The sequence below is a fragment of the Chiloscyllium plagiosum genome, unplaced genomic scaffold (assembly GCF_037043375.1).
Source record: "Chiloscyllium plagiosum isolate Xiang-an unplaced genomic scaffold, Cpla_swu_hap1 HiC_scaffold_22, whole genome shotgun sequence".
Taxonomy (NCBI): domain Eukaryota; kingdom Metazoa; phylum Chordata; class Chondrichthyes; order Orectolobiformes; family Hemiscylliidae; genus Chiloscyllium; species Chiloscyllium plagiosum.
In genome coordinates this window covers 69711380-69738668 of record NW_028270160.1, presented here as the reverse complement: position 1 = coordinate 69738668, position 27289 = coordinate 69711380, and the positions used below count along the sequence as shown (strand labels likewise).

General features: G+C 41.8%; 1 pseudogene; it reads right to left on the bottom strand.

Annotated features, from left to right (window-relative positions):
- Positions 1 to 9535: 9535 nt before the first annotated feature.
- LOC148146038 (uncharacterized) overlaps positions 9536 to 27289 on the bottom strand; it is a 50551-nt pseudogene continuing 32797 nt past the window's right edge.

Below are 27289 nucleotides of genomic sequence, written 5' to 3'. Positions count from 1 at the left end.
TCTGAAGTACTCTCACAAATTCTAAGCGAGAAAGGATTCAAAAATGGTAGCAGTGAGACCAGCACTGGGCATGTTCATCTCCTTCTCCTCATATTTCAAGGACAGTATCACAAGTCATCCAGCAAAACTGTTCTGTGTCTCCAAAGGTATTCTTTGAAGAACAAAACAAATGCGCAATATGAGAGATTCACAGACTGAAATGTTTCCTCCAAAAATAAATTTGATTCTTATGGAGAGTTCACTAGAGGGTGGCATTGTATCACTTTAGACACAAGATGGGCAGACAGAGAGAAAGACAGAGACTCATGCCTTTGATTCACCATATTTTAATTCATTCATCCAAAATTCCATCAGGACAAAGTGAGTACCATTGCAGGCAGAGACGGACAGACACACACACACACTTATGTCAACATTATCATCAACATTGTAATATCTTAAATACAAAAGGGACAGAGAGAGAGAGAGAGGTGTTTGATCCCATGTTAATGGCTTCATCCCGAAAACAACAGAGACCCCATTGCAGAGATACACATAAACATAGATTCCTGCAGTAACATGAACACACACGAGACACAAACACATAGATAGGTACAAAGACAGACACAGATACACGTAATCAAAAAAGTACTGTAATACATACACGAACACACACACAGATACCTTCAGACACACACAGTCATTCACACAGATGCACAGACACACACACAGATACAGAGATAGAAACCTACACAGATTGACACAGAAACACACACACATACTTGCAGACACACAGCAAGTACATACAGAAACAAACACACACGGGCATACACATTCAGACTCAGATATTGTCAAGGACAGCAACAGTGAAGCCACCAATAAAATTCCTCATTCCAAAAACTAAATGAGAAATCAGTAGATTTTTTGGAATGTGAGAGTTTACTGGAAATGTGTGCATAATTTCAAATGAAGAGCTGTGCCTTTGTTATGAAGGTGTAAAAGTGTCCTGTATCTTTAGGAAAGTATTTGACAGCACCAAGTGTTCTGAACAAGATACAATGAAACCTTTAGTCCAGCAGCTAGAATAGTATGTTGGAGACAAAAAACGAATGTGAATTAGGCCAATCAGTTTAAATTATACACCAAAAAAAACAAACTCCAATCAAGTTTGAATCTAGTATATTGACAATATTAAAAGCCGATGACAAAATCTGGTGCTTGGGGATATAAAACCAGGAAAACGTGAACAGTTGAGAGAGAACTGCCAAGCCAGCAATAAATGCAGACTCCCACACAATAGGTCTCTTAAAGGTACATTTATCTATCAAGGACCTGTGAAAGAGAAATTCTAAGAAGAAGAAAATCTACAGAGGAAGATAGAAATGGAAGATTCGACAGCTGCATGGTTTTGAAATTTGGATTTTGATAAATCTTAATCAGAGGTTTTATTGGACTAGTATTATAAAAGGGAAAGTAACAATAGGAGATGCAAAGAGATTCCGCTTTGGCCCCACTCCTTTCCCTGAACATGTCATCTTGCCGGTAAGCAGGGTCGGGCGGCCTTTACTGATTTTATTTTATATTTTCCTCTCTCACGCAGCTCAGAGGTTGTATTTTAATTGGACGGGATTCTTAACGAATGCATTGATTTCTTCGTAAAGAAAGAGCAATAGTGTGAAAGGGTTGGAATAAAGAAAGTGTTAATTTATGTAAAAAGGTAAAATTCAGGATCTCTGATTTGAGGTTTGAGTTTATTTTAACCTTGAATAGATCGGACACATTAATCCTCCCTCCCCTTCTCAATAGACGCTGTTGGAACTGTTCAATGTTTCCAGCAGCTTGTGTGATTATTTGAGGTTCGCAACAGGAGCAGTGTCTCACTTTTCGAAAAAAATTGCTGTGCTGCAATTAACATTTCAATAAGAATTGGGAAGCTGCAGAGGGGTAAACTTCAGAGCTGCTGAGTTTTGTTGCCCACTTCCACGTTGCAATTCATAGAAACCATCGTCATGACAAGCGAGGAGCAATCTGGATGGTTTTGTTTTCTCACAGAGTAAAACATTCATGTAATTTCAGAGAAAGTAAGGTGACAATGCCAGTTCATCTTCAAGTTCTTCTGTGCAAAATGGCTTTGAAAGCACAACCGTGTGATGTCTGGGAATCAAAAGCGCGTTAACTGCTTGGAAGGGAGCTATACTTCCCACTATACCACCAACGCTGTGCGACTGAATGGCTCTAAATTCTCAAACGCATTAAACAAGACCGTGATCATAAGTAATTGAACGTGACGAAAATAAAAACACAAATTTCTGGCGAAACTCAACAGGCCAGCCATCATTAGCATCAGAAATCTTCAGTTCTGAAAAAGAATCATTACACCCAAGAGTTTGACTCTGCTTTCTCCCCACAGATGCCAAACCTGCTGAATTTCACCAACATTTTCTGTATTAGTTTTGAAATCTCCAATATGGACAGTTCTTTCCTTCAAATAGACCTGATAATGCATTGAGTATAGGAGTTGCAAAGACATGTTGCAGCTGTACAGGACATTGGTTAGGCCACTTTTTGAATATTGTGTGCAATTCCAGTCTCCCTGTCAAAAGGATACTGTAAAACTTGAAAAGTTTCAGAAAAGATTTACCAGGATGTTGCCAGGGTTGGAGGGTTTGAGCCATATGGAGAAGCTTAATAGGTTGGGACTGAGGGGTGGCTTTAGAAGTTTATAAAATCGTGAAGGGCATTATTAGGGTGAATATTTTTCTTGGATTGGGGGATTCAGAACTAGAGGTTATAGGGTTAAGAAGAGAGGGAAAAAGTTTAAAAGGGAACTTATCGGCAACCTTTTCATGCAGAGGGTGATGTGTGTATGAAATGAGCTGCCAGAGGAAGTGGTGAAGGCTGGTACAATTGCAACATTTAAAAGGCATCTGGATAGGTAAATGGATTGGGAGGATTTAAAAAGATATTGGCCAAACTGCTGGCTAATTAACTTAGGATGTCTGGTAGGCATGGACGAGTTACCAAAGGTCTGTTTCCCTGCTGTACATCTCTCTGGCTCTATGACCCATTGAAGGGGATACTGGGTCAGGTGATAGTCTACCTCAAAGGCAGAGGTGAAGCAGCATAGAATTGATGTGGAAACTTGATTCCGCCCAACAAGTCCACACTGATTCTTCGAACAGCATCCCGCCTAGATTCACCCCCTTACCCTGTAATCCTGCATTTCCCATGTATGAGCCATTTTACCTTCACATCCCTGAATATTATGGGTAATTTAGTATGGCCGAGGTATCTAATCTGCACATCTTTGGACAATGTGAGGATACCGGAGAAGTGGATTCAGATGAGTATCCTCAGGGATTGACAATATTAAAGTCTCACTGACATCAGAATGAAGTGCTGTCTGCTCATCTGTCCCAAATAATCTGCCCCTACCTCTGATGTTCTATCCTTGTGTTTCAGATTCCCAAATATACCTAAAAGGGAAATCAGGAGGGCAAAAAGGGGACGTGAGAGGGCTCTGGCAAATAGGGTTAGGGAGAATCCAAATAAATTCTACAAATGCATCAAAGACAAAAGAGTAACCAGGGAGAAAATAGGGCCCCTCAACGATGACAAAAGCAACCTTTGTGTGCACCTGCAGGCGATGAGGGCAAATGTTGAAGAACTATGTTGCATCAGTGTTTACTGTGCAGAAGGACATGGAACATATTGAATGTGGGAAAATAGACTTCGATATCTTAAAAAAATTTCCATATTACAGAGGAAGAGAAGCTGGATGTCTTAAAACGCATAAAGATGGATAAATCCCCAGGACCTGGTCAAGTATACCCTAGAACTCTCTGAGAAGTAAGGGAAGTAATTGCTGGGCCTCTTGCTGAGATATCTGAATAGGATATATAGATAGGATAATTAAGAAGGTGTTTATATGCTTTCTTTTTTTGGTCAGAGTATTGAGTCTAAAAGTTGGGAGGTTATGTTGTGGCTGTACAGGACATTGGTTAGGCCACTGTTGGAATATTGTGCGCAATTTTGGTCTACTTCCTATTGGAAAGATGTTGTGAAACTTCAAGGATTCAGAAAAAATTTACAAGGATGTTGCCAAGGGAGAGGCTGATCAGTCTGAGGATGTTTTCCCTGGAGCGATGGAGGCTGAGAGGTGACCTTATACAGGTTTACAAAATTTATGACGGGCGTGGATAGGATAAATAGACAAAGTTTTTTTTTTCCCCTGGTTTCGGGGAGTCCAGAACTAGAGGGCATGGGTTTAGGGTGAAAGGGGAAAGATATAAATGAGACCAAAGGGGCAACTTTTTCACACAGAGGGTGGTACGTGTATGGAATGAGCTGCCAGAGGAAGTGGTGGAGGCTGGTACAATTGCAACATTTAAGAGGCATTTGGATGGGTTTACGAATAGGAAGGGTTTGAGGGATATGAGCCGGTTGCTGGCAGCTGGGACTCTATTGGGTTGGGATATCTGGTCAGCATGTTCGGGTTGAACCAAAGGGTCTTTTTCCATGCTGTACATCTCTCTGAATCTATGACTCTACCTAACTGAAAGTCTAGTGATATATAATGGATCATAAGCATTCAGATTCAGAAAGCACTAGTTGCTTACTGCAAGGAGCATTGTTCACTGCTTTGGGTTGCTCAGTTCAACCTCAGAAGTAAATGCAATACCTCAGCAAGTACGAATTGGGCTTTTGCAATCAGTTTGTCAATTACCTAAAATACCAAGTTTACCAAATGTTTCAAACTGAATCACACTGTGGAATTCTGCATTGGATAACTTAAAGGCTCTGACAATGAAACAGTCCAATTTTTTTGCAGAAAGAGAGCTAACAGCACAAAGGGGAACAGTAATTCACTGACAAAGTACATCGACCAATTCAGCATATCCTAAAAATAATCTATACGATTCTCCCTGTGGTTGGTGTTTCAGGTACGTGGCTAAATACACTGAGTTGTTCGTAAAAGTCTTGATTTAAATTGACAAAGAATTTACTCTATGGTGAACACTTGCTCAGGTTGAGTGAAATTTCCAGAATTCCATCTTTGAGAGCGTTTGTTTTATTGATTCAGTTGAAAATATGATCCTTTTTGTAAACCAAGAGTTCTACAAAATATCAAGCTAAGATCCTCACAGGAGTAACGTGTTGCTTCACAGCGCAGTACAGTATTGGCACGTTTTTGAAGAACATGCAGTACTGAAACGAGCTGTCACTGCAGAACTATACTTTCTCTCACTAAGAGAGGGCGGAGAAAATTCTTCATTGAAATTGTTGGTTCGAGTATATAAGGAATCTTTTCTCAATGTTCATTGTGGTTTGTTATTTAATTAGTGGCAAAGTGAAAAAGTGTTACAATTTGAAATATTTTCAAACAGTTGGCACAGTGTGATATGTTTCATCGTTTTCTTCTGCATTTCACAGAAGTAGATTGTAATGTTTTTTATGGTAAGTAAAAATCTGACAGCAGGTTTATTGTGTTCAATCTCCAGTCGTAAGGTGTGTTCTAATTTATATGGAGTTACGATACACCCTTTTTAGCGGTGATCAATCTTCTTTTCACAGCTTAGATCTGAGAGTTTGTTGTTCATGAAGTTATACATAATATTACACGAGGTGCTCAATGAATGTCTGGTACTGAGGATGTTGAGTGCTGCACACAGTCCCAGTTCTGAAAATAGAAGCGAGGGACTCCATTAGTCATCGCAAAAATATCAACTCCCAGCACAAGGAGATCTCAGAAACCAAAGTAGAAATTGCTGCAGATATTCATCAGGTCTGGCACCATCTGGAGAGCAAGAAACAGAATTAACATTATGAGACAAAACAAAAACCGAATGAACTATAGATGCTGGAAATCAGTTCCCATACTGCCTGAGATTACCAAGAGGGTCCCACCTTTGCAACCTTGCCCTTCCCCTGAGGCAAGTTGACCCCCAGGTTAAACTCCAAACCATCCATGTCTCGCTAATGAGAGAGCGGCTTTATGGTCCACTGGGACTATAGCACAGTGCCATAATGCAACTCAGGATGGTGAGTGGCTTAGAAGGGAAAGTGCAAGTGGTGGTGTTCCGAAACATCTACTGTTTTTGCCTTTAGGATGGTGATGGTCTTGGATTTGGAAGATGCATTGGCAAATTTCTGCAGTGCGTACTGTCAGTGATACATAATGTTGAACAGCAGTGTTGGATGTACTGCATATTTGTAGGTATGGTGCCAATCAAATAGGCTACTTTGCCATTAAATAGAAAGTTAATTTTACTCTTCTGAACTGTTTTGTAGAAGAGTTATACTGGATGCAAAAGGGATTTCTCTCCACAGATGCTGCCAGACTTGCTGAATTTCTCCAGCACTTTCTGCTTTCATCTCTGATTTCAAATGTTTGCAGCATTGTACTTTTACATTCCTACTTTTTCAAGGTGCTATCCATTTCCTCGAGTTTGTGTTCTATCACAGTACTGATGTGTGCCTTGCAAATAGTGGAGAGGTTTTCAAAATCTGTGATGTATTCTTGTCCTCTGACCTGCTCTTGTATCCATAGTACTTTTATTGTGAATCCAACTCATTTCTAGCTCAAGTTATTAATCATAGGGGATTCAGCAATGGTGAAGCCGTTGATGGCCAAGAGGTATCATTTAGGCAGTCTCTTATTGGAGGCACTAATTGCTTTGCATTTGTATGGAGCAAAAGTTAATTCCCATTTGTCATCTCAGGCCTGGATGTTGCTGGGATCTTGCTGCAGATCGACACGGTGTGTTTTAGTGTCTTAAGAGTTAAGAATGCTGCGAAACCTTGTACAATTATTAGTGAATACTCTGATTTATGACACAATTAGATTAGATTAGATTAGATTAGATTAGATTACTTACAGTGTGGAAACAGGCCCTTCGGCCCAACAAGTCCACACCGACCCGCCGAAGCGCATCCCACCCAAACCCATTCCCCTTCATTTACCCCTGCACCTAACACTACGGGAAATTTAGCATGGCCAATCACCTGACCTGCACATTTTTGGACTGTGGGAGGAAACCGGAGTACCACGCAGACATGGGGAGAATGTGCAAACTCCACACAGTCAGTCGCCTGTGATGAGGGACTGCCAGTTAAACAGTCACTTAGGATAGTTATTCCTTGGGCACAATATTGAAGAACTCCTACTGTAAAGTCCTGAAGCTTAGATGGCTCACCTCTAAAAACCGCACCAATTTCTGTGGGTCTGGAGTCATAATTGGGCAGCACGGTGGCACAGTGGTTAGGTTCATTTATTTGCTCAGTTAGATGTTTGAAATAAATTATGGATGAGCAGACTGAATTGTTTTCCTATGCAAAGGAAGTTACTGAGTAGAAAGTAGAAGAATAATTTCCATATGCATGAAGTCTTTATGGTGTGTATGTGTGTGTGTACACATCTTTTTGTGTGTGTTTGTGTGTTGTGGGTAAGTTATGGCAGGGTGCATTGGTTGATTTTAAAAGACAAGTAGGTGCATGACACAAATGTTGATTGGGTGGATAGCAGTGAGGAAAATAGTTTTAGGTTAAACATAGATATTGTCAGGTTTCTCGGAAGGGCAGATCAGTGGCAGATAAAATGTAACCCTGTTGAATGTGAGGTGATGCACTTTGAAAGAAATTACAAGACAAGGCAATGGTCAATGAATGGTAATACATTAGGATGCTTCGAGGAACAAAAAGCTTGAGGTGATTTTTATTTTTATTGAAAATTTTAACATGTTTTAACAAATTTGCAAAAGAAAACTAAAAAAAGTCCCAAGTATAAACATTGATATACAGTTAAATCTTAACCAAAATCTATCAAACAAGAAAAAAGATATACCAAGAGAAAAAAAAGACAAAACTCAACTAACTACTCATCTAAGGCGGCACGGTGGCACAGTGGTTAGCCCTGCTGACTCACAGCGCCAGAGACCTGGGTTCAATTCCTGCCTCAGGCGACTGACTGTGTGGAGTTTGCACGTTCTCCCCGTGTCTGCGTGGGTTTCCTCCAGGTGCTCCGGTTTTCTCCCACAGTCCAAAGATGTGCAGGTCAGGTGAATTGGCCATGCTAAATTGCCCGTAGTGTTAGTTAAGGGGTAAATGTGGGGGTATGGGTGGGTTGCGCTTCGGCGGTTTGGTGTGGACTTGTTGGGCCGAAGGGCCTGTTTCCACACTGTAAGTAATCTAATCTAATTTACAACTAACCAGAGTGCATCATTAAAATTCTTACATTATTCAAGAGAAAAAAAAAATCCAACGGATAACACAAATTGAGCAGTGATATACATGCTCGGAATGTGTTAACATCAGATCACAACAAAACTCGCATTTATCCAAAACATCCCGAGCATAGAGCATATAAAATTCATAAAAGTAAAAAAGCTCTTTAGTAATTCGGATCAATATAATAAAAGAATATATTTCTAAATAGGAAAAAAAGTATAAAACGTATTGAAATGGAGATCTTCCCCCTTATTCCCAGGGGGCATCACTTCCTTTCCAAAAAACATCATGACCTCTCCCAACCAATGCCCCACCCTTGACCCAGGCACCCCACGATAGGATAAAGAAAATTCAAGTATACTCCTGAACTAGTGAGTACCCTATCCCCCAACCCCCCCGACCCACACCAACACCTGGATATATTAGGTAATGTTAATACCATATATGAACATCTGACTAAAATTACAGTCTCAGCAAATAATAATTAAATATATTAATACAAAATAACAAGGGAAAACAACCCCACTCCCAAGGACAAAGGTAAAATAAGATTAACTAGACCCCCTGGCATAGATATAAAAAAGGGGGGAAAGGAAATCACTAAGTAAAGGATGAATAAATAAATCCCTCTTCCCACCCCCCAGAGATAATGTTAACAGTACAATAATGAAAGGAAAAAAAAGGGTGTGTAAACCGGGTGGGGGATAGGGCAATACAACATCAATTAACTCTTATAATTTGTCTCAGAGAGTCCAAAAGTTCCTTGGCCTACTCCGGTGATCCGAAGTTATACATGGACCCTTCATGGCTAAAGTGTAGTATAGCTGGCTTGCGCAAGGAGTATTGAATGTTTAAATCCCTTAAACGCTTCTTTGCTTCATCAAACACCTTCCTCTTTTGGACCAAACTGGGGAAAAGTCCTGAAATAACATAATCTTGGATCCTTTATAAGTCATGGCTTGGGAATCTTTCCCAAGATTTCTGGAGGCTTCCAAGAGCATCTGCCTCATCTTACAGCTCTGCAGCTGGAACAGGACCGGGCGGGGGCGCTGGTTCGAGCCGGGCCCACGTATTGCAACCCGGTAGGCCCATTCTACCCGAACCTGGCCTGATCCAGCCTCCAGATTCAACAACTGCGGAAGCCACTGTTCAACGAACCCTGTAAGCTGGCCGCCTACTTCCCGTTCGGGAAGGGCCAGCAAATGAATATTTTTTCGACGACCTCGATTCTTGAGGTCGTCAATGTGATTCTCTAAGGTCCGGATTCGCTGCTCGAGAGTCCGGACCCGATCCACGGCTGATTCTGCAAAGGCCTCGGAGGTCGTAGCCTTTAGCTCCGCCCTCCAACTCGGCATTCAATTTCTGGGATGTCTCGGCCGTACATTTGTAGCACGGCCGAGAGTGAATTCCTCCGATTCAGGACTCTTCTATGAACGTATCGATCTTTGCATCGAGTTTGGAAATTATTTCCGCAAGGCTCGCCACCGTAGGAAGTCCCCCGGTGCGGCTGCGGTCGCCTCTGCTGCAGCTGGGGAGGGTGTGGGAGGAGCTCCTGCCCGCTGAGAACTGCGGGCTCCTTTCCCCCTAGTCATTTTTACAGGAGACTGAACTATATAAATTTAGTACGAAACCACCAATTGCATTAAGTAAAAACTATTTTTATTTGACTTGGTGAGTGTGGTGGGGAGGGTGACCCACTTTGCATAGGTCTTTGGTGGAGCACTATAGACTCGGACGTGCTGAGTCGCCACCATCTTGGATCTCGAGGTGATTTTTAAGAGATACCTGAAGACAACAGGCAGGACAGGTTTTTAGGACATTTATGAAGACATTCAGGATACATGTCTTTACCAGTCGAGTTATGTTATACATGAGCAAGAAGGTCCTATTGGAGCTGTACAGGAGTTATCGAGTCATAAAGGTCTATGGCATGGAAATAGGCCCTTTGGTCCAACTTGCCCATGTAACCCCGTTTTAACAATAAAACTACTCCCACTTGCCTGTGTTTGGTCCATATACTTCGACGTCCACCATATCCATGTACCTGTCAAAATTTTATTTGCTTCCACCACTACCTCTGGCTTCCCATTCCAGACATTCACCATCCTCTTGTGTGAAAAATAATAGCCGCATTGTATCTCTTCCCTTGAACCTATACCCTCTTGTTTTTTATTCACCCACTGTGGGGGAATATCTGTTGGCTATTTACTTTGTCTAGACTCTCATATTTTTATGGACCTTTGTAAAGACGACCCCTCAGTCTCCTTTGCTCCCGAAGTAAGTCCCAGCACGTTCATCTTCTCCCCATAACTCAAACCTCCCAGTCCAGTAGCATCCTCGTAAATCATTCCTGCATTTTTTCTAGTTTTCTAATATCCTTTCTCTCGCATGGTGACCAGAACTGCGTGTAGTACCCAATTGTATCTTCACCATCGTCTTGAACAGCTGCAGAGAGTTATCCCAACTCCTAGACTCAATGCTCTGACCAATGAAAGAAAGTGCAGAACTCTCTCTTCTGCAATGCTCCCCAGTACCCTACAATTGACTGTCTAAGTTCTACGCTGGTTTGACCCACCAAAATACAACATTTTGCTTTTATCAAATTAAAATCCATTCCCAGTTGGTTAAGATCTTGCAGGATTCTCAGATAACATTCTTCACCATGCCACAAATCTTGGTGTCATGTGCAAACTTCTTCACCGTACTTCCTAAATTCTCATGCAAATCATTTATACAAGTAACGAATAATCATGAACCCAGCACTGATCCCTGTGGCACACAGCTCGTTACAAGCTTCCAGTCTGAAAGACAATACACTACAAGCACCCTCTATGTTCTCCCGTCAGGCCAATGTTATATCCAATTGGCTAGCTGCTCCTGGATTTCATGAGATACGACCATACGCAACAACCTACCACGTGATACATTGTCAAAGGCTTTGCTGTAGATGGCGTATACCACACTGCCCTTATTTACGCTCTTGTTCGCTACTTCAAAAACGCAATCAATCAGGATATTGTTTAGCCCACAGTTGGAGTACTGTGCGCAGTTCTGGTCATTGTGCCATAGGATGTGATTGCATTGGAAGGAGTGTAAAGGGCATTCACCAGAATGTTGCTTGGACTACAGTGATTTAGCTGTGCACAAGAGGCTGGATCAGCTTGAGTTACTTTGTTTAGAGCAGACACCAGGATATATCAAACTATGAGAGGCATGGACAGGGTGAACAGAAACCAGTTATTTTCCTTCGTCAAAGGGCCAAGAGCAAGCAGGCATAAATTGTAATATCAAAGGCTGGAAGTTTCGAGGGGACATAACACCCAGAGGATGGTAGGGATCAGCACTATTTTGCCTGGTAGGGTAACTGTTACGGACCATGCCAGACCTCTTCAAAATATCTTGAGAAGGTAGCCTAGAACCTAACTTTTGTTTTAATTTTAAAGGCAGATGTGAAGTGGGTGTTCCAGGTGTGATGTCATTGGTCAAATTATTTGGCTTTAGCAAAACAGAATGTATTTAAACAGTGCAGCTGAGACAGGAACAAATGAAAGCAGAATTTCGAAAACATAACTATTGGAAAGCTTAAGTGACCTGATACAGTAACTATTACTATTTACCTGTTCCAATACAGGAACATCACATAAATACACTCCGGGGGACATAAAGGTTAGTTCAAACACAGATTCGAACAGGAAGGAGGGAATACCATCCAGAAAGTGGTTTCAGGGTAAGTCAGAGGATTGTTTTACTGAAACATGCCACTCTCCTGGAATCACACATCTTGTGACTGCTACAGTTAATTTAAAACTAGAAAATTACTGAACTGAGAAACCTGGCCACTCCCCTTCCATTGTTAAACTAAACCTCTTCAGAACCTCTGCCTTTATGACCTCTCTTCTCAAAAAAGGTGACAGCGTGATAACAGTAACTAAGGTGGGAAAACTCAAAACCTTTAAGACGCACTTGGATGAACACTGAAAATTCAAGACAAAATGTTGGGAAGTGAGATTTGTTGTAGCTTTTTTGTGTAATTTTACAAGCTGAGTGGATCTATGGGCCAACTGTGTTCTGTATGATACAATCATTCTATGATTCTGAGATTAAGCTTCTGAATTTTTTTTTATCTTCGTTTTGAGGAAATGTGACCCGGTGTTCACTCCAGTTATTGGTGTGGTCAGTATCAGCTTCAGGCTCTGTATCAGAGTACTTATTCACACATAGAATTTCACAAATGAGTTGTAAAACTGAATTAACGAGGAAAGCAATGCTATAACAGTACAACAATTCTCAAGGAGTTCTACACCATGAGGTGTTGAGTGGCTGAATAGCCTCAGCAAAATGAAGGTCATCATTGAAAAGAATATCAAATAAATTAGATATTCATTGAGCTGATAGCACATGAAATGATGCAAGTATTGTCGTTTGAAGACAAATTTGCAATTAATGTTTTAGACCTCATAGGATCCAGTCTTTGGAGTATTCAATCACAGACATAAATCTCAATGACATCATGTCATTAAAATAAACCTGTTCTCATAACCAGATGTACTCAAAGTTTCCCTTCGGAGATACCACGCAATGTAAAGTCCACTTGCTCAATAAATTTCTGATTCCAACAGTTTGCCAGCAGCGGGAGAGGAAGGTTGTTTCACAAAGTACAAAATGTATCCTGTTAGACAAGTAATTGAAAAAATATACTACACCATTCTTGCCATTGTTGGCATTCCTGGTAAGTCCTGGAACAACTTCAATTGTATGAATCACTGGACTAAACCATGCTGATTTCCACTGTACGATTGATAATTATTTTATTTCCATTTAGCAAGGCAAATCTCAATGACAGATGATATTTCCCTCGTTCACGGAGTTTAAAGTGAACATTTGCTGTTTAGGAGGCTCCTCAGTAATGTGCAGTGTTGTGTGTTTCTCTGTACTGAGCAGAATGGGTTTATATTGATGCCACATTGATAGAGTTTTGCTGAGCTTCAGACCTGACTGCTCGAGAAAGTGAGGTAAAAACAATGACTGCAGATGCTGGAAACCAGATTCTGGATCAGTGGTGCTGGAAGAGCACAGCAATTCAGGCAGCATCCGAGGACAGGCAAAATCGACATTTCGGGTAAAAGCCCTTCATCAGGAATAAAGGATGAAGGGCTTTTGCCCGAAACGTCGATTTTGCCTGTCCTCGGATGCTGCCTGAATTGCTGTGCTCGAGAAAGTGTTTAGCAAGACCACGCTCTCTCTGTGTTAGTTTAATGCCTGTTATCGGTCAGATTGTTTTGTAACAACCCACTTCCTAGTGACATCTGGTGTTTTCCATTCCTTGATGGAAAGGGATTGTGTTGGTGGATCTTGCTCAGGCAGCTCGCTCCAAGTCGGAGCTCAGATACAACAGGGTTCAGCAAGTTATGGAGTAATAAGCGAAGATCAGCACGGATAGTTTCAATGATCTTGTGAGTTTGCAGCAGTCAGTAGATGTGAGGTGCTGTGATATTTGTAAGAACAGTTCACTCAGAGCGGTACTGAGTGCAGAGTTCCAGCTGTGATGTGTTTTTTGGAAATTATATGATTGTCAAAAAATCATGTAAACTGCACCATTTGTCAAAAAATGCACAATACTGTGGTGCAGACTTTAAAAGTACAAACGCTGAGATCTGGAGCGCTGTGTCAGTAGCTGGCCCAAAGAGAATCAATTAACTTTCACAAACAGAATGTTTCTCACTTTGCCCTTTGATGCTGTTGTCCTTTTATGTTGTCCAACTGATAATTCTGTTGTGTCCACTGATGGAGCTGACAATTTTCATGACATCTGCCTTTAATAGATATTTGTTCTGTCCGTTTTCTTTTGAAGAAGTGTTCGGAAATTTGGTGCCAAGGTGACTTCTCCATGGAAAACAGTAAATGAATGTTTTTTTTTCAAGTAGGCAAAAGAAGAATGAATGGGTGGAATGGGACTCTCACAAACCCAGGGCTGACAATTATTGAAGTTTGAGCTTTGGATTGAAACTGCTGGACACAGCTTTCACTCCACTGCTGTTGCTGCAAAAAGCTTGCAGTCACTCTCTCTGCTGCTAGATTCATTCCATTAGCGTTGCTTCTGAGATTGGAGGAGATCGGAAATGAGGGAAATCTATTTTGATGAATTTGCCTTCACCAACTATGTTTGTGGGAATGCTGCTGTTGTGGTACAATTGAAGAGTCATAATTAAATAACATAACAATTTGTAAAGAATTTCGACAGTTAAAGTTGTATCAATAATTCTTTTTTTGGTTTCTACTTTAACTATGGTGGATGAATAATTTGAGCTTTTGCTTAAAGCCGAGTGTTTGACCAATCAAGTCACATCTGGAATACAATGCCTTATATGTGCCTTTAAAAGAGATAAAAATTAGAGTCTCGGTTATTTCCTGATATGGTTTGAGAAATTGTGGTCTGGTCCAGAACACAGAAACATCGTGGAGTACAAATGGGAAATTCTTCCCCTATGTTTCATAAAAGTTTCCAAAATGGAGATAAACTGATGTGATTAATTTCAGAAAGGGAAAATGGCAGAGCAGCAATGTTAATTCAGTGAAATGTCCCATAGACATGTTAACTATTGTCCAAATAGTTGGGACTGATTACTCTTCAAGCAAGATTAGGGCAAGCTGTGGGACCTAGTATCTCTAATTTATTGGCTTGACATTAGTAAGGATGGATGTAGAGCTGGACGTGTTCACACTATTTCAAGTCTGATCCTAATTAGGTTTTGATAAACAATTTCTCAATCGATAATTCACAATCTTTCCACACCTAAAATTTCTGTGAGTTCTGCTCTTTGTTTTATGATATATATCCTTCATTGGAGGAAGATGTTTCAATGAGAAATGTGCGCCAAACAGTTTTAAGGCAATGTATCAAAATGAAATACTAATAATAAGTCAAATAAAATTGTTTCAACAAATACCTAACTTCAGTTCCTGTAATCTTATGACTATGATTAATAATTGAGTTGGAGAGCATTACATAGGATTAACAGTCCAGAATTCTGTAAGTTTTAAATATTAATCTATCAACCAAGCCTCTTCTATTGCCACATTTTTGAATCCTGAATGAGCATTCCACATTAATGGCGCCAGTATGGTCTCTCTCATTCATGGAAGTAACATTTCCATGTTTTGCATCCGAAAATCCTTTGACATTTCATACCCAACTTTAGTATAGTATTCAAATTTCTCTCAGCAAAATTCGAGATGTGTGTGTATGTTTATACTCTCACACAACTTTTGAATGTGGCAAACGAAATATAGAAAATCGTGAATGAATTATTTTACCTTCATCATAAATATTCGATTCAGCCTGCAATCTGTATTCTCTGTGTCAATAACTCAGCTCACAATGTTCATTTCCAGAATTGTGACCAGTTCTCTTTGTGATAATGACAAACATTCTCTTCTCTCCAAAGAAATCAATATTCTGTCTCTCGTTGCTATTTTTATTGTACTGGAGCCTCTGACTTTCCAACATAATGACATGTTAACTCTGTCGTGCCCCAATCTCAGGATTGTTTGATTGCATTCACAGAAACATTGATCCGTTCCTCAACCAGATGCACCTACTTTTACAATTACATTTTAATGACTGGAAAAATATTCAGCTCTTAAAATGAACACATTCACAATAATGAACTTTCAAAAACGAGTCAATGAGATTTCATTGTTTTCATACGGACTGCAAATGAAGATGGTTCAGTCTGTTAGAGTGCCATCACCTCAGCCATTGTACATCTCCATTGGAATTCTTCAGAGTCATGTCCTAGGCCCTAAAATCTGCAGATGCCTCACCAGTGCCCTTCCCCGCATTGTCATTTCCAAAGTGGAGATGTTTGCTCATAATTGCACAATGCTCAGCATCATTTACTTTCTTAGATAATGAAGAGGTCTCTGTCCATATACAGTGTTGTGAAGGTGCCGATGTTGGACTGGGATGGACAAACTGAAGTCCCACAATACAAGGTTATTGTTCAACAGGTTTATTTGCAATCCCAAGAATTTCGAGAGTTGCTCCTTTTTCAGAAGAAGTGGAAGAAAGCTACTCCGCTTCACGTGATGAAGGAGTAGTGCTCTGAAAACTTGTGACAGCCTGTTCTACGATAACCCGATGTTGTTTGACGTTTGAATTTGTTCATATACAGTGAGATAAGATCTGATAATAGACAGTAACAATCACATCCCACAAGCGGTAGGCAATGATTGTCTGCAAACAGTGAGAATCTACCAATCTCCAATTGGATTATTATCTCTGAATGCATGATGACCAATACAAGAGCTGTGGTAACAGAAGTAAGTTAGATACTCTAATTACATTGGCGATAAGCTCCCTACCTGTCTCTCCAATCCATGTCTGCCACCCAGAATGCGTAGCTCAGTGGTGGAATGAAATGCTGTCCATGTATCTGGCTGACAGCAGCTCAATTGTAACAATGGGTGCAACATTCACGAAAAGTACCAGACTGTGTAGGACAAACAGTCGATTCATTGGCATGTCAATCACCACATTCAGTAGTCACTGTCTTCACCAATGACACCATGGCCAACATTGAATACCACCTACAAAATTCAAAATATTTAGATATTAAGTCTCAACTCACAAATGTATAATCTCCAGTACCTAGTCAAACAAGTGTAGCATAGAACAGCCATCGCATGCCAGTTAGCTGTCATTCTGAATTCAGAACATATCGTTGTTCCATCACCTTTGCTGGGCAAAAATTCTACAACTCCCTCCAAGAACACTGTGGGTTGTCCTGCACCAAGGATGCAATGCAGACGTTCAAAAAGGTAGATCTCGAGCACCCACAGAAAGGCAAATAGAGCTGGATAATGAACATTTGGCCAGATTATAGGCCATGACGTGATCACATTTTATAAATAATCACTATTTTCATATCTGCACAAGAGTATCTCTGAACCGGTTTAACAAGTCCATATTCTTATCAATTCAATTTACACCATTTGTCATTGGAACATTAGATCTCTGAATTTATAGTCTCTTGATAAGACCAGTCAATCACGGTTTCCCCTAATTTGCAGAATTGGCCTGAATCCATGTAAGGAGATCCTGATGCCAAGCAATGATACAATGAAGTTTCTTGGAAAAAGCTATGGTCCAATTCTGGTGATTTCCATTGAAAATGCTGGTTAAATCTTTTGGTTCTTAGCCCTGTTATGTGCTCTAAATCTGGGAGGGGGATGTCCATTCACAAGGTGACGCCTAGGAGAGGAGCTTTGGCGTGTGAGATTGGACATCAGGCAGAAAGCTTTGCTTAATCTCAGACATAGAATGTGATTTCTAGACTGGGAATTTACAATGACCAATACTACATAAAATCATATTTTATTTGAACGAGGGCTACGGTGTACAGTCTTCGACGTGTGGGAGGGGTGGGGGGGGGGGTGTCGAGGGAAGGCCATAGCAAATATTGAAGCTCTTCTCATTGTGCTGGGTATCCAATCTGGGCTATGATGGTGGTATTCACTGCTGAATAGTTGTAGTTCAGATTGTCAGGATATTCTGAAGGAAGAACTCAATGTCTCGTCATTTGTTTCTTCGTATTGCAGAGGCCTTGCATTTCTGGGCACTGCAGTGTGTTTCAATGGCCCATGCTTTTCGTTCCTACAGTGCAGGTGTACAATTCTGGAGGCAATCTGAGCTGTGGAGGCTCCAAAACTGAATGCAGACATTTCGCAGTAAATATCTGCATAAGGTGTCACCCTTTCTTTATTTTACAGATCCAAGTGTTTTTGTGTGGATGGTGGTGTAAAGGGAATCTCCTGCCATTCTGAGTCACCTCATAGTGGATGAAATCAGCCACTGCTGATTCCAATAAAACCTCCAGTACATGACCGTGTTTCTGGGATTGTTCTGCTGCTCATGGTAAAGAATCATAGAATTGTAGGAGGCCACATTACCCACCTTGTCTATACTGACTACCTAATGAGCTCCCCTGCACGTCCCATTATCCATCTGTATCTCTGTAGCAATCCAATTTCATCACTTTCACAAATATATTCTGCTCCTTTTTGAAAGCTCCAATGGAATCCAACTCCGTCACTCTCCCAGGCAGGACATTCCAATTCCTATCAACTCTTTGGGTAAAGAACTTTCTCCTAATCTTACTACCATCTCTCTTGCTGATAATCCTGAAGATGTAACCCATAGTTATTTACACACCAATGATTGAAATATCATTGTTTACCCTGTCAAAATTATTCAGAATTATGAACTCCTCTGTAAGGTCAGCTCTTAATCTTCTCTAACACAAAGGATAAACCTAATCTCTATCAATTTTCCTTTTATCTGAAATCCGTCATTCAGAGGTTTATTGTTGTAAATGTTCTTCCCTATCTATTTTGTAAGTGCATTTGATTCATTTTCAGAAGCTTTGATGTTATGGTTATAACTCTTTATCTTGATGTGGCATGGAACAACAATTATCATTGTGTGAAAACCATTCCTTACAGTCTGTACTCAACCAAAGAATATTTGATCAGTAACTTCAAGTCTCTATTGTTTCCTTTATCTCCCTAACAGTTAGTCTAGTGGTGATTATATTCTTGTGTCGGGACAAGTGTGGTCTTTCTAAATGCAGCACTTGCTATCTGGTAGCCATGGCAGCGTCTGACCTACTGTTCATTTTCTTTGAAATCATAATTCGTTGGTTTCGCTACTATTATTATCCACAATGTTTCCTGGACATCGTTCCTGTTTGCCGTGTTACCTATGTCCTGAACTTCATAGCAACTGATTGTTCTGTCTGGTTCACTGTTGCTTTTTCTTTTGATCGATGTGTCGCCATTTGTTTTCATCAGATGAAAACTACGTATTGCACAGAGAAAACTGCAACGAGAGTTCTAGTAACAATGTGCATTTTCTTTTCTTTGAAGAACATTCCCAACTATTTTCGATATGAACCTCTAACAATCATCAACAATGTTCCATGGTATTGTTATTCCAGCTATAGTTATTATCACGACCCTCGGTGGGCAAGTTTTAAATATTTTGAATATTTTTTAACACCATTTTTCCCATTCACTTTTATTCTTTTTATTAACATGCTGACTGTCAGACATATCCTTGAGGCCATTAAAGTACGTAAGGAACTGAGGGGTCAAAGAAAAACAGAGAATGAACCAGAGGTAGACAACAGACGCAATTCTGTCTTTTTACTCTTTGCTATATCCGCCAGTTTTATCCTTCTCTGGTCAGTGAATGTTACATATACATTTAATGCTGGTTTTTCCTTGAATTGGGATGATTTTTATCTCTTTGAACAATTTGCATATATGCTGCGGAGCTTAAGCTGCTGCACAAATGCATGTATTTATGTGATGACACAGAAAAACTTCAGAGAGCAATTAAAGTATGTCATGAATTATCCAGTGATAAAAATAATTCAATTGATGAATGAATCCAAGTAACTGACAACCGATAATGGAGCAAGGAGTCAACGTGAGGAAGGGACCGAAAAGAGGAAAAGGATAGGCAACATGATAACACTCCTTTTTGAGTGGGCAAGGAATGACCCTAAGATGCAACAAGAAAAAGACTGAGTCAAAGTAAAGTGCTGTTAGCAATGAGCAACAGTTCGAAGAAAGTTGAACAAAAAAAACAACCGAAAGAGAAATTTGATGAGCCTGAGAAAATAAATTCATTCCAAATAATTTCTTCTCAGACAGTGAACCAATACCAAACAAAAATCTGAAGGAAAGTCTCATCATTCACTGCATGCTAATGTGGGAACAGCAACGATAGGCTCCTGTGAACCCCTGCTCATGGAATTCTCCGATACACACATCTGGACACAATTTAAAATTGAGAAGTTTCCTATGTTAAATATTAAATAACATACTGTGAAAGAAATCTGTGTACTTTGATTATAAGCGTTATTTCAGCAATACTGTGTGTTTCCATTGAGTTCCACCCAGCCTGATGCTGATATCACTTCCTTTTGGCATTCATTTCTTTCCACGAATCAGCTGCTGTGTTGATCGGGAGAATACAAGCTCCAATCAGAAAGCGTAGTGACAGATGAGATCCCTTGCTCGGGAATGGGCTCGTATATCGTGGACGAGCCAACACCCTTAGTGCTTCCATGGAGATGTTTTGTGGCTCTCAGCGAGCTCGATGGAGTCAATGAGAACTTCTCTGATTTGTGTTTGCCTGTGGCTTCAGAATTGAGCCTGAGATCAATTCAAACACGTGTCCGCATCGTCACCAAGAGTCATTGTTTCCATCTGTGAAATGGCTCCTACATCCATCCTTGCCTCAGCTCTTATTTGGAAAATCAGTCATTCATTCCATTTGTGACCTCGGGACCCTCATATCCAGCACCATTTCGCTCTGAAAGCAGATTATTAACTCCACACATTTGATTAATCCAGATTTCTTCCTCTATTCTGATTTGCTTTCACAACAAATTCTATTTCCTCATCATCCAGTTAACGTAATAACCGACGCAGGCATATTGTCCTCCAAATTATCAATGTTGAATTCTCATCTGTCTTGCTTGGATTGGTGTGACTCGTGTTATAAACTCGATCTGAAAGTGTTAGATATTCAGCTGTGATATAAATGTTACCAGCTGGTGAAATGTTAGACGAAATTACCGATTATATTGAATTAAGTCAAATTAAATAGAAGGTAAGCATTCCAGAAACAAAAGTACATTTGACAATTAGGAACAATCCTGTGTTACTGAACTGTCTCAACGTCTGGACTCCATCTCTACTCCTTACGATTAAAGAGCTCCTTCTTTTTAAAATGCTCCTTAATATCTTCCTTATGCACAAGCTATTGTCATCTGACGGACTATCACCTGCTATGGATCAACATTAACTCTATTTAGTTTGGCATGATAAAAAGGTCTTTTAAATATGTTTATGCAGTGATAGAATTGTAAAGGGCTTTTGCCGGAAACGTCGATTTTGCTGCTCGTCGGATGCTGCCTGATTTGCTGTGCTCTTCCAGCACCACTGATCCAGAATGGAAATAGCCCCTTCAGTGTGACTCATCTACGCCAATCAGATATCTATCATTAATATAGTCCCATATGCCAGCATTTGGCACTTATCCCTCTAAAATTGTCCTGTTTATGCACCTTTCCGGAAGCTTTTTAAATATTGTAATTGCACCAACTCCACCACTTGCTCTGACATTTAATTCCAAACTTGCACCATTCTGTGTGTGACAAAGCTGCCCCTTTGTTCTCTTTTAAATATTTTGCCCTTCACTTTAAACTTATGTCCTCTAGTTTAAGACTCTCCTACCCTGGGTGAAAATGTTCACTCTTCACCCTGTCCATGTCCCTCATGATCTTCTAAACCTCCATGCAGTCACAACTCAGCTAACAACACTCCAGGCAAAATCAGCTCAGCCTATTCAGCCTCTCCCTATAGCTCAAACTGTCGAACTGTGGCAAATTCTTCATCCAAATTTTCTGAACATTTTCAAGTCACACAACATCATTTCTATAGCAGAGAGACCAGAATTAGAGTCATAGAGACATAGATGTATAGCATGAGAACAGACCGCTTGTCCAACCCATCCATGCCGTCCAGATATCCCAACCCAATCTCGTCCCACCTGCCAGCACCCAGCCCATATCCTTCCAAACTCTTCCTATTCATATATTCATCCAAATGCCTCTTAAATGTTGCAATTGTACCAGCCTCCATCACTTCCTCTGGCAGCTCATTCCATACACGTATCATCCTCTGTGTGAAAAAGTTGCCCCCAGGTCTCTTTTCTATATTTCCCTCTCACCAATGGATCAACATTAACTCTATTGAATTTGGCATGATAAAAGGTCCTTTTACGTATGTTGTATAGAATGTATAGAGTTGTATAGAATGGAAATAACCCTTACAGTATGACTCATCCATGTCAATCAGATATATTCTATTAACCCTAGTCCCATATGCCAGCATTTGGCACTTATCACTCTGAAATTGTCCTGTTTATGTACCTTTCTGGATGTTTTATAAATATTGTAATTGCACCTACTCCGCCACTTGCTCTGGCATTTCATTCCAAACTTGCATCGCCCTCAGGGTGCAAAAGTTGCCCTTTGTTCCCTTTTAAATATTGTCTCCCTCACCTTAAACTTATGTCCTCTTGTTTTAGAATCCCCTGCGCTGGACGAAGGTCTACAGGATTTACCAAATCCATGTCCCACATGATCTTATAAACCTCCATACAGTCACAACTCAGACATTCCAGCGAAAATTAGCCCAGCCCATTCAGCTTCTCCCTATAGCTCAAACTATCCAAACGTGGAAATTCCTTATCAATATTTTCTGAACACTTTCAAGTCACGCATCTTTTCCATAGCAGGGAGACCAGAATTGAATACATTTGTCATTAACTATCAAGCAGCACCTGCTTATCAATAACCTGCTCAGTGACATTCTGTTTGGGTGCTGCTGGAGCCATTGAGCTTCTGAACTCATTACAGCCTTGGTTCAAACATGGGCATTACATAAATTCTGTAAAAACTTACCTCATGAACAGGTAGAGTTTATGCTGAACAGGAGGAAAATGGGATGGCTCAATAAGTGAGATTATACACTTGGGTGGTTGCTTAACTAGAAACATAGAGTCATAGTCATAGAGATGGACAGCATGGAAACAGACCCTTCGGTCCAACTCGTCCATGCAGACCAGATATCCCGATCCAATCTCGTCCCACCTGCCAGCACCCGGCCCATGTCCCTCCAAACCCTTCCTATTCATATAAGCATCCAAATGCCTCTTAAATGTTGCAATTGTACCAGCCTCCACCACTTCCTCTGGCAGCTCATTTCATACACGTACCACTATCTGCGCAAAAACGTTGTCCCTTAGGTCTCTTTTATATCTTTTCCCCTTTCACCCTAAAACTATGCCCTCTAGGTCTGGACTCCCCGGCCCCAGGGAAAAGACTTTGCCTATTTACCCTATCCGTGCCCCTCATAATTTTGTAAACCGCTACATGGTCTCCCCTCAGCCTCCGACACTCCAGAGAAAACATCTCCAGCTTGTTCAGCCTCTTACTATAGCTCAAATTCTCCAACCCTGGCACCATCCTTGTAAATCTTTTCTGAACTCTTTCAAGTTTCACAACATCTTTCCTATAGGGAAGAGACCAGAATTGCACGCAATATTCCAACAGTGGCCTAACTAATGTCCTGTACAGCCGCAACATGACCTCTCAACTCCAGTACTTGACTCCCATCTTCCTCCTCCTCCTCCTCAAAACAGAAAAAGTATTGTGCACCGATTTGGTAAGGTTATTAGTTTTATTTTTCAATAGTCTCTTTGGGAATTTAGAATGATGGGAATGGAGTTCAGGGCAGCTGAATGCTCCCCCTCCAGAATGTGAGAGATAAGGAACACCATGAGTATCCCTGCTGACTGCATCAACAGGTAGTGCACCCAACTCCAGCTTTTCGGAAACCGCGTTAGATTAGATGACATACAGTGTGGAAACAGGCCCTTCAGCCCAACAAGTCCACACCGACCCATTCCCCGACATCTAATACTACAGGCAATTTAGCATGGCCAATTCACCTCACCTGCACATTTTTGGCCTGTGAGAGGAAACCGGAGCACCCGGAGGAAAACCACGCAGGAGGATGTGCAAACTTCACATAGTCAGTCACCTGAGGCAGGAATTGAACCCGGGTCTCTGGCACTGTGAGGCAGGCAGTGCTAACCACTGTGCCACCGTGCCACCTACAGAACCTGACCATGATATTTGCATGATAACGTGGCTTTTACCGATTAATATTTGGAATCATTTTACTATGTGTGAAGTATCTCAGATTAGATTGCTAACAGTGTGAAAACAGGCCCTTCGGCCCAACAAGTCCACACCAATTCACAACCCATCCATACCACTACATTTACCACTTCACCTAACATGACTGCCAATTCACCTGACCTGCACATCTTTGGACTGTGGGAGGAAACAACTGTGCCACTGTGCCGCCCCGTTAGGGAACTGAAGCTTGAGCTAGATGAAATTCACATCATTTGGGAGGCTGAGGGGGTTATTGAGAGGAGTTACAGGGGAGGTAGTCACATCTCAGATACAGGAAAAAGGTAGATGGGTTACAGGCAGGGGATGGAAAGGGAACAGGTAGACAGTGAAGTGATCCCCTGTGGCTGGTTCCTTCAATAACAAGTATACTGTTTTAGATACTGTTGAGGAGGAATGAATTTGCACGTGTAAGCCATGGGACACAGGTCTCTGGCACAGAGTCTGTCCCTGTTGCTCAGAAACGAAGGGGGAAGAGGAGCAGAACACCAATCATTGGAGACTCCATCATTAGGGGGAACAGATAGGATGTTCTGTGGGAACGAGAGAGACTCATGTTTGATGTGATGCCTCCCAGGTGCCAGTGTTTGTGATGTACAGTATCATGGTTTTGGGATCCTTAACAGGGGGGTGGATGTGGAGCAGCTCCAAGTCGTGGCACATGTAGGCACCAACAACATTAGTGAGAAACAAAATGGGGATATAAGGTAGAAATTCAAGAAGTTAGTGTGGAATCTGAGAGCTAGAACAAACAGAGTTGTTTTCTCTGGTTTGTTACTCGTGCTGAAAATGTGTTGCTGGAAAAGTGCAGCAGGTCAGGCAGCATCCAAGAAGCAGGAGAATTGACGTTTCGGGCATGAGCCTCATTCAGGAATGAGGAAAGTGTGTCCAGCAGGCTAGAATAAAAGGTAGGGAGGAGGGACTTGGGGGAAGGGCGTTGGAAATGCAATAGGTGGAAGGAGGTTAAGGTGAGTGTGATAGGCCGGAGTGCGGGTGGGGGCGGAGAGGTCAGGAAGAAGATTGCACGTTAGGAAGGTGGTGCTGAGTTCGAGGGTTGGGACTGAGACAAGATGGGGGGAGGGGAAATGAGGAAACGGGAGAATACTGAGTTCATCCCTTGTGGTTGGAGGGTTCCGAGGTGGACGATGTGGCGCTCTTCCTCCAGCCGTTGTGTTGCTATGGTCTGGCGATGGAGGATTCCAAGGACCTGCATGTCCTTGGTGGAGTGGGAGCGGGAGTTGAAGTGTTGAGCCACAGGGTGGTTTGGTTGGTTGGTCCGGGTGTCCCAGAGGTGTTCTCTGAAACGTTCCGCAAGTAGGCGGCCTGTCTCCCCAATATAGAGGAGGCCACATTGGGTGCAGCGGATACAGTAACTGATGTGTGTGGAGGTGCAGGTGAATTTGCGGCGGATTGGGGCCTTGGAGGGAAGTAAGGGGGGAGGTGTGGTCGCAGATTTTGCATTTCTTGCGGTTGCAGGGTAAGGTCCCGGGAGTGAAGGTTGGGTTGGTGGGGGGTGTGGATCTGATGAGGGAGTCATGGAGGGTGTGGTCTTCTTGGAACGCTGATAGGGGAGGAGAGGGAAATGTATCCCTAGTGGTCGGGTCCGTTTGGAGGTGGCGGAAATGACGACAGATGATATGATGTACATGGAGGTTGGTGGGGTGGTAGGTGAGGACCAGTGGGGTTCTGTCCTGGTGGCGATTGGAGGGGCGGGGCTCAAGGGCGGAGGATATGCAGTGGAGAGCAAAGTCGATCACGTCTGGGGGGAAATTGCAGTCTTTGAAGAAGGAGGCCATCTGGGTTGTTCGGTATTGGAAGTGGTCCTCCTGGGAGCAGATGCAGCGGAGACGAAGGAATTGGGAATATGAGATGGTCTGAACGTAGTCCAGAGTCCGTGCGGGGCCAGTCGGTTCCGTAGGCAGGTGCTGAGGAAGGAGATATGGCTGTAGCGAGTCTGTTTGAGAACGTGGCTGAAGAGCTTCTGGGCAGAGGAGATGACCTGAGGGTCTGAACGTAGTCCGGAGTCCATGCGGGGTCAGTAACTGAACGTAGTCCGGAGTCCGTGCGGGGTCATTAAACCTTTGTTACTCGTGCCGCATGTTCGCAAGGCGAGAGAGAGAGGAGTTGAACACATGGCGACAGGATGGTGCAGGAGGGAGGGATTCAAATATCTGAATAATTGGGGCTCATTCTGCGGTAGGTGGGACCTCTACAAACAGAATGGTCTACACCTGAACCAGGACAGTAACAATATCCGAGGGTTTTTTTATTAATGCTCTTTGGCAGGATTTAAACTAATTCATCAGGGGAATTGGAACTAGAATTGTAGCTCCAGTGTCCAGGAGGTTGAGAGTAGTGAGGTCATAAATAAGGTTTTAGGAGTGTAGCGGCAGGCAAGAAGGTGCTTTGAAATGTGTCTACTTCAACACCAGGATCATCCAGAAAGAGGTGGGTGAACTTGCAGCATGGATTGGTACCTGGGACTTTGATTTTGTGGCTATTTTGGAGACATGGATGGAGTAGGGACAGAAATGGTTGTTGCAGATTTTGGGGTTTAGATATTTCAGTAAGAACAGGGAAGGTTATAAACGAGAGGGAGGCGTGGCATTTTTAGTTAAGGGCAGTGTTACAGTGGCAGAAAGGACGTTTGATGAGGACTCATCTACTAAGGTAGTATGGACTGAGATTAGTTACAGGGAAGAAGAAGTCATCCTGTTGGGTGTTTTCTGTATGCCTCCAAATATTTACAGAGATGTAGAGGAAAGGATTGCAAAGATGATTCTGGTTAGGAGTGAAAATCACAGGGTATTTGTTAAGGGGGCTTTAACATTCCGAATATCACTTCAAAATGCTGTCGTTTGAGAAACTTCGATGGATCAGTTTTGTCCAATGTGTGCAGGAGGGTTTCCTGACACAATATGTAAACAGGCCAACAAAGAGGCGATGCCACATTGATTTGGTACTGGGTAATGAACCAAGCCAGGTGTTAGTTTTGGAGGGAGGTGAGCACTTTGGTGATAGTGACCGCAATTTGGTTATGTTTACTTTAGCAATAGATAGGGACAGGTATACACCACGGGGAAAGAGTTACAACTGGGGCAAAGGTTTTTATGTTGCGATTAGGCAACAGTTAGAATCCATAGGATGGGAAAGGAAATTAAGGGGATGAGCACAATTGAAAGTCGAGCTTGTTCAAGGGAGAGCTACTGTGTGTCTTTGATAAGTATGTACCTGTCAGGCAGGGA